The sequence below is a fragment of the Sinocyclocheilus grahami genome, unplaced genomic scaffold (assembly GCF_001515645.1).
Source record: "Sinocyclocheilus grahami isolate Dianchi unplaced genomic scaffold, SAMN03320097.WGS_v1.1 scaffold68.1, whole genome shotgun sequence".
Lineage (NCBI taxonomy): Eukaryota > Metazoa > Chordata > Actinopteri > Cypriniformes > Cyprinidae > Sinocyclocheilus > Sinocyclocheilus grahami.
Genome location: NW_015505247.1, coordinates 451,599 through 460,715, shown reverse-complemented (window position 1 = coordinate 460,715; position 9,117 = coordinate 451,599). Strand labels below are relative to the sequence as shown.

The 9,117-nt window shown below is 37.2% G+C and overlaps 2 pseudogenes; one reads left to right on the top strand and one right to left on the bottom strand.

The window, feature by feature from the left end:
- Nucleotides 1-702: 702 nt before the first annotated feature.
- Nucleotides 703-3,955, bottom strand: LOC107585228 (leucine-rich repeat, immunoglobulin-like domain and transmembrane domain-containing protein 3; annotated as a pseudogene).
- A 1,981-nt stretch (nt 3,956-5,936) lies between these two features.
- Nucleotides 5,937-9,117, top strand: part of LOC107585237 (methionine aminopeptidase 1-like) — a 15,457-nt pseudogene continuing 12,276 nt past the window's right edge.

Genomic DNA, 9,117 nt, shown 5'->3' with positions numbered 1-9,117 from the left:
TAGAGTGAATTATTTTTTTTTCTGTGTACGAAGGGCCAAAATTCAAACCTGATTGAGGGCTGTGGGCTGAAAGTAAATGTTGCTTTATATCCAATCATATTTTATTAAAATTGACATTTATTAAAATCAAATTAACTTCTAAAAAAGTTACAACAAAAACATAGTAGAAATGATAATATGCTTCTCTGACAAGTTTTTTTCCCCCTAATACCCCCCCCTTAGGGCATGCCAGGCCAAAACAAGGAGCATCACAGGCCAACTTTGGCATCTGTGCATCAATATAACATTTTAAAGTGAAAATTTGGATAATTATACTTTGGTAATTTGAGCCAGATGTTACTATTTATTGTAGACCTTTTCTAAAAAAAAACATTACAAAAACTGACTATTGCAATCTTGGTGTTGTAGCACTTAGTGCTTTGAGGCTGCTCAGGGCGAATTCTTAATAAACCCACATAGTTTCCCATCATGAATATGGTGTCATATTTTACAGGACTAAAATATGACACCATATTCTGGTGTCATATTCATGTGCTGAAATCAGACTTGGATTTTTTTTTTATAGGAGGGCAGCAATGTAGATATGAAAGAATACGTTATCATCAACGTATTAGTTATCATAATCATACATAATTTGTTATCATCAGTTTGTGAGAAACCTTTATGGTAAAAGGTAAATAATGAGTGGGAACAATGGTGCTATAAATGTTTTATCTGGGTGTATCAATATTTGAGAAAGATAGGAAGCTGTTACAGCTGTTAAGATGCATAAGCTCTCACTGAATTTTATTCTTCTTCTATTTGACTCAATATAAATGCCATTTCATAAGAAATTAGGTTAGAAAAAGGGTAATCTTGGCCCTTGGTTACTGTAACACAATGTGTTAGCTCAGAGCTGCCATCTGGTGGTCATGGCTAAGTAAAAAAAAAACCCTGTCAACTGAGGAAATATACACAAAGTTATGGTCATTCATATGAAAAAAGAAACTTATAATTTGAATGTTTCAGGTGTGAATTGACATGGAGACAATAGATTTTTGTCTTCTGTGCAGTGGATTTTCAGAAGCAATCAAAAAGTGTCTCTGTGGCAGGTTCTGTACAGCTGTCCTGTCCCTTTTCATTTTGTCTCGTTATGTTGCGGTCTAGTTATGTTTCGAGGTAACAAAGAAGGTATCGCCTTGGATTTCTGGTTGGGTTTCCTCTTTGTGTAGTTTGATTTTGCAGCTGTTTGCTGTTGGTCAGAGTTTTTGGAGTCTGCATATTCAGCCATTACCCCGACCACATTCAGACTGACAACGGCCCCTGATATCCCTGCCATGTTTTGCGCTCTCTACTCCCCTGCGTCTCTGTAGGATATTCCATTCAGACTGACTGCCGACCAGCGGATTCCCACACGTGGAGATTCTTGTAGCTTGTATTCTTGTATCTGCAGGCATGTGATCAGACATTGAATCAAATGAATGAAGATGACACTCACTTACGTGATCGTTTACTAGCTCATAAATTTGTAAAACATTTGCACCAGTGTGCTTGGTAAGGTAATATTTAAACACAAAGGTTTAAAACCATGTACAATACAACTAAAAAGATAATTATTTTAACTGTAAATTTCTAATGGTAACTTACAGCCAGAAGGTTTTCTGGGCAATCTTTCAGTGTCTATGCTGCTTTGCATCTGCTTACAACAACCTTAAAATAAAGGAGAATATACAGTGGAGACCAGAATTCAGAGATCATCAGTTAAATTAAAGTAATTTATTCATTTAAAAATATATATTTTTTATTATATTCATGTCTAATCAGCATAACAATTTGAGTGAAACGTTTAACTGAAAAATCTACAAATTTTTGAAAGTATTAAATTAAATATCTAATATTTATATTTTATTTATTTTAGTTTTATTTCAATAAATAATTTTAATACAAAAATTCATTGGTTTTATTTAACAATAATTATTCATATACTACTATTAATATGTTTAATACACTCTTAAAAATAAAGGTGCTTCAAAAGGTTCTTCAAGCGATGCCATAGACGAACCATTTTTGGTTCCACAAAGAACCATTCAGTCAAAGGTTCTTTAAAGAACCATCTCTTTCTTACCTTTTTGTAATCTGAAGAACCTTCTTTCGCCACAAAGAAGCTTTTGTGAAACAGAAAGGTTCTTCAGATGTTAACGGTTCTTTATGGAACCATTTAGACAAAAAGGTTCTTCTATGGCATCGTGAAGCACCTTTATTTTTAAGAGTTGCCAAAGCAACATTCTGATTTTCCTTTAGATTTTTAATATATATATATATATATATAATTATTTTAATTTAAAAAATAATTTTAGTTAACAATAACAACACTGGTGTGTATGATAATATATGCCACATGAGTGTATAATAAGATACCTTGGTTATAAAGGTTGGGTCTGGCAGATTTGATCCACATAAGTGTTGGGGTTGGGTGTCCTGTAGCATCACAGTGAAGAAGGACATTGCTACCCAGTAGATGTGATCTTGGTGGCAGAGGTCACCACGTAGGGCCTGCGGCAGCGAGTGAGCTCCACGCTCTGAAAGGGAACTCCAGCAAGATCCAGCGGTTCACTACAGGTCAGGAAGCGATCCAACAGGACCAGGGAAGTTTCTGGGGCTTTACTAATGCCAAGCAAAGTGGAAAGCCTACAGTCACACACCCAGGGGTTGTCCTGGAGACCTATGGGAGAGATGAAATGGGTGAGAGAGGGTAATGATGACACATTGAGTCTTCAGAGGTGTGCACTGATTACATAACCTGTTCTCTGCAGCATGACTGGACTAATCAGAGTACAGGGCTTTGGTTTCCACTGGAAGAACGCAGTGAGCCATCAAAAGGCTGAAGACTCTCAGATTGCACTTAGATATCACGTATGTCTGTGTGAACCAGTCAGGTTGGATAAATATTTAATTACCATACTTTATTTGGTTTCGCTGACTTTGGCAGTGTCTGTGTGCATGTGTGTGGAACAATTTGTCTAGTAGTTTCATGAGAGCCAATCGAGGTGTGTTACTGGATTATGTGCTATGTGTTATGTGCTAAAAACATCTTCCTATTTATCTTGGCTCACTAAAAACAGCAGGACACAAATGTCAGAAATCACACAGAAAATCTTGGCGAAAGTCAGTGGTCACCGAAACTGTCCATTTTCCAACATTTTTTGAATTATTTTCATTTTCTGCAGAAGAAAGCAAGTCAGACAAGCTTGGAATGACATGAAGATGAGTAAATGATGACAGAATTTTAAATTTTTTTTTAGGTTATAGGATATTGGAAACGTTAAAAACAAAGAAACGTTATGATGTAAAATGAATGAGAAATAGTTAAAAATCAGTTTAAATGAAATACAATTTTTTTATTATTATTCTAAGTATTATACAAATAATATAGTATATAATGTATAATATAATAAAGTTTCACTGTAAAAAAAAATTAACTGAAAAAAAAAAGTCAAACTTTTGAACCCAACTGTTTACTGTCTTCATTTTAGTTATGATCCTACAACCTAACAAATGATCTATAGCAGAGATCCACTTTCCTGCAGAGTTTAGCTCTAACCCTAATCAAACACACCTGAGCATGCTAATCAGTGTCTTCAGGATCATTAGAAAATCCCAGGTAGCTGAGTTTGATCAGGGTTGGAGCTAAACTCTGCAGCGCATTGGACCTCCAGGGTAAGATTTGAGGAACCCTGATCTATAGTGTGGTGTTTCACCTAGAACCACCGAGCGCTGAGTCTGAGTGCTATCACTGAACGGCCAGAGAGCAGTCAGATCGTTGGGCAGGGTGCTCGGCCTGTTGCTCGAGAGGTCCAGGCAAGTCATTGGCAAGGTAACGCGCAGCCAGGGGTGGGATTCGTGCCAGGCGGTTATTGTGTAGTCCACGTGTTCGAAGGCGGGGCACATCCCCGAGTCCCTCCCAGGGGAAGGTGGACAGGAGGTACCCATCCAATCGTAACTCATGAAGGAATAAATAAATATGACATAGCCTATATTACATGCCATTTAACACACGGTTGTCTACATGAGTGTTGCCACAGCCTGTTCATATACAGCATCCCAACACTAAGTAGCTTCACATTAAGGTTGTAAAATTAATCAATTATGAAAATTTCACCTGTAAAGCAGCTCTACAAAAGATAATAGTGTCATTATTCAGCTCAATTTCGTTTAATATTTAATTCAATTCAACAGCTCTGTCAATGTGGCAAAGTTCATCATTTATGAAACAAGTTCAATTCAGCTAATGTCAGTGTCTGTCAGTAATGAGCAATACTGCACAACTTATAGCGATCACGAAGAATGTCCTTATTCTGTCCCAAACGTGTACAGTAAAGTGGATATAGGCCGACAGTATACAACGCCCCATCAGTTATATTCAGGTCTATAGTGCCACCTGTTGGCGCAGTTGTGTAACTTAGAGAACATCTTATGTCGAGATCACGAGAAAATGAAGTCGTGATAACGAGAAAACTCTCTCTGCCGCTCCGCTACACTTATTTACCGAGTTCCAATCTTTTGGTCTGCGTTACACAGACCATACAGCCCTTATATTATTGCCTGTGTTGCCAGGCGTACGATAATTATCGTATTTGTACGATAATTTTGACCTCTGTACGATGTACGATCAATAATTAAAAAAATCCCATAATGTACATGATTTCAGAATTTTGTGACTCTTTAAATGATGGTAGTTGTAATCATAGGGTTTCTATACTCATCCACGAAATCGGCTCATTACAGACACTATAAATGTGCTTGTGCACATTTAGTGTGTTAAGAATTCAGGAGGGTGCCCTGCTTTTAAGCCAACGAGCACTATCTTGGGGTCCATGACGGCAAGAACCCTCTCAACATCTGGCAACAGAGACTCACAGGTGGAGTTATTTATCTAGTTTTTTATCTATTGTGGTAATTTGCAGGTTGTGTCAAAAAGTTGTTGGTCTAGATAAATAGCTGTATTATGTACGTTTGACGCATGTACGATAATTTTGAGTTTCTGGTACGATACTTGGACATTTCCAATCTGGCAACACTGATTATTGTACTGATTGGCTATTAGCGAGCCTGTGAGCAGACAGAGTATCAATCAATGCATTGGAGAATACGGCAAACATAAATGTAAAGAAACTAAGTTGCTTGTAAGATTGTCCTACTATATATATATATATAAGCCCACAAAACTGCAACCCTGGATTTTTTTCACGCAACTTCACAAAAAAAGAAGTCGCGTATTCTAAGCGGACTTGGCAACTCTGTCTCAGATGACTGCATACGATCAATAATTAAAAAAATCCCATAATGTACATGATTTCAGAATTTTGTGACTCTTTAAATGATGGTAGTTGTAATCATAGGGTTTCTATACTCATCCACGAAATCGGCTCATTACAGACACTATAAATGTGCTTGTGCACATTTAGTGTGTTAAGAATTCAGGAGGGTGCCCTGCTTTTAAGCCAACCAGCACTATCTTGGGGTCCATGACGGCAAGAACCCCCTCAACATCTGGCAACAGAGACTCACAGGTGGAGTTATTTATCTAGTTTTTTATCTATTGTGGTAATTTGCAGGTTGTGTCAAAAAGTTGTTGGTCTAGATAAATAGCTGTATTATGTACGTTTGACGCATGTACGATAATTTTGAGTTTCTGGTACGATACTTGGACATTTCCAATCTGGCAACACTGATTATTGTACTGATTGGCTATTAGCGAGCCTGTGAGCAGACAGAGTATCAATCAATGCATTGGAGAATACGGCAAACATAAATGTAAAGAAACTAAGTTGCTTGTAAGATTGTCCTACTATATATATATATATAAGCCCACAAAACTGCAACCCTGGATTTTTTTCACGCAACTTCACAAAAAAAGAAGTCGCGTATTCTAAGCGGACTTGGCAACTCTGTCTCAGATGACTGCAGCAGTAGACAGCAGCGCTCTCTCTGACCGACAGCAGCAGAAGCATGGCGGCGGTGGAGACACGGGAGTGCGAGACGGAAGGCTGCCACAGCGAAGCCAAGCTCCAGTGTCCCACCTGCATTAAACTCGGAATTCAAGGCTCATACTTTTGCTCTCAGGTGAAGCTCTGACACTTTTGCTTTAAGAAACAAGCGAAGCTCTCGGGTTTTGTAGCTCATGTCACGCTGCCGGCCTACGGGGCTGAGCTCAGCATTAGCCAGCTAGCTGTCTTACATCACAATCGGACACTAAACCCTACTCTGAGCTTTGACGTTTACATCAAAGTTTTGTGCATGATGATTTTCTGGATGACAAATCTGTCTGAGATGCTTAACCCTAAACACGGAGTGGAAATGTAATTTGCGAGCTGTTTATTTGCTCGGCGTGCTTTAAATGACTTCAGCTCAACGTGGCTCGCGTGCTGCTGCTCATTTGTCAAATCAATACAGCAACCATTTAGTTATTTTATTTCCAGTTTCTAAACAAAAGGATGCTCAAATCTGTGCAGCCTGTAAGGAAATGTAGATCTAACCCTACCTTTTTTCATTCTCGTATGATTTTGCTGGGCACTCCTAGCCTAGGCTGTGTCTCAAATCCTAGTGAGCTGCCTATCTAGTCAGCATTGTGGCTATCACATGTGTTTTATGAGTTACATGGCCAGGATGGTCAAAAATGCTGTCTAGGTTGGCAGCTCACTGGGTTTTGAGTCAAAACCTAGGAGTGCCCAGCAAAGTGAGCTGTCTACAGCATTTTTGGGCGTCATACCAGTGTTTAAAGGCCTATGCTCAAAATATGCTGTTTAAGTAGACAGGCACGTTACGTTTTGAGACAACTGCTTGGACTGTAGCACCTGTGGCTGGGCAGATCTGCTGTCCTGCTTGCTGAGTTGAGAGGCTGATATGATGACTGGGTGCTGCCAAGGCCAAAATATCTGATTTGACATTCCACCAATTCCATCTGATTCAAAAGTTCACCCTTATTAGATGAGCCGCTGTAACTCACCCTCATGTAATTCTAAACCTGTATGAATTTCGCTTTTGTGTTTTTATTTTCTTATACTGTTAGTCAATTGTGTTTGATGTAGTTCGGACCCTGACATTCTTGAGAATATCCTCTTGTATGTTCCACAGAAGAAAGTAAGTCATGCATGAGTTTTTATTTTTGAGCGAACTCTCCGTGTGATATTATAAAATGGTACAGAGGTTTGTGATGTATTATATGGGAAATTTTCATCATACTTTCTTTCTAATTGTGCTGAAGTATACGCTTCAATCAACTATGTTTATGTACTCCTTATTCAAATAGGAAGTTGGAGCAGGAGATACCAAAAGCTTTTTCTTTTTTTATAAAATAGCCAATAGCCTTTAGATTACATCACGGTTGTGAACCTTGATTTATTGCTTATTTATTATTAAGTGGAATATTTTCATTCGATGCAAGATCGTCACTTGTCATCAATGTTTTATCTGTTTCTTGGAACAGAGTCTTAATGAATTATGAATTTAAAGTATTAAAATTAATTTTAAGTAAATGCTAAAATATACACAACGTTCAAATATTTGGGGTTGGTAAGACTTTTTAATGTTTTTGAAAAAGACTTGGTGAGACTTATGCTCACGAAGGCTGCATTTATTCGATCCAAATACCATAAACAGTAATATTATTAATGATGTCTTATTATAATTAAAAATAACTTTTCTCTTTTAATATATGTTCAAATGTAATTTATTTTTTGTGATTGCAAAGCAGTCTTCAGGTTCACACGATCCTTCAGAAATCATTCTCACGTGCTGATGTGCTGCTCCAAAAAAATAATGTTAAAAATGGTTGTGCTGCTTAATATTTTGTGGAAACTATCTTTTCAGGATTTTGATGAATAGAAAGTTCAAAAGGACAGCGTTTATTTTAAATATAAATCTTTTGTAACATTATTAATGTAAATATTGTCTTGTCTCAATTGAATGCCTCCTTGTTGTATCAAAGTAATATTTTCATTCAAAAAACATTTGAACTGTAGTGTAGTTTCGTACATTAACATATAAATGCCTTAAAACTAACAGGCATTACATTTTATTGGCTCTTTAAGAAGTGAGTTGTTTGCGTAATTTGAGTTTTTTTTTATGTTTTCAGGAATGTTTCAAAGGCAGCTGGGCCACCCACAAACTGCTCCACAAAAAAGCAAGTATGTGTGTTTTATTCAGTCTCAGTGTTGAGTAATGTTCACTTCTGCATTTATATTTTGTATGTGGTATACAAATCATGTCTTGCATATTAATGCCATCATATCCGGATTTTCATTTGCAGAGGAGGACAAAATAAAAGATGAGGGAAAGAACTGTGTGGAGAAAGAAATCAACACAGACCCGTGGCTCGGGTACAGATACACTGGTAAACTGCGACCCCACTATCCACTGGTAAGGATGCAGCACACCAGGGATGGACATGCATTGGGTGTGTGACTGTATTTTTGTGAATGAGTGTGTCTGTGTAGCATGGCTCTGTCTGTTTCTGCATGGCTGATGTAGTTAATCAGCTGGGGCTAGAGGTGGGCGATATTGTTGTATTTGTATCTATAGATTTTGTTGGGAATTCAATAAAAAAATGGGTGAGCGTTTAAACTCTGGGCTGTTAGTTTTATATATATATTTTGCACATCTTGCTCTGTCTTTTCCTTCACTCTGAATTCCTTTGTTGCGTGTAAATAAAGCAGTTGTGCCAGTTGATAGCAATGCAAATGTATCTATAATGGTGCAAATGGTACACTACCAGTCAAAAGTTTGGTATAATCAAGATTTTTTGGATGTTTTTGAATGCTTGCCAAGGCTACATTTATTAAATACAGTAAAATATGGCAATATTGTAAAAAATTATAACAATTTAAAAACTTTTCTCTTATAATATTTAATAATAATTTTATAATTATTATTATATATTTTAAAACAATTTATTCCACACCTTTTTTCTTATAGTATAGAAGCAGCTCTCATGAATCACTGTTTTGTGAATAAATACTCTTTTGTCCTTCATTAACGGATGCTGCAGAGTCTTCCCGTAAGTAACCATTATGGTGGTGATTAGTTGGTCATAGGCTCCTATAGTTACAGCCTTTCTTTCCTCTGTTATTAGCTCATCTT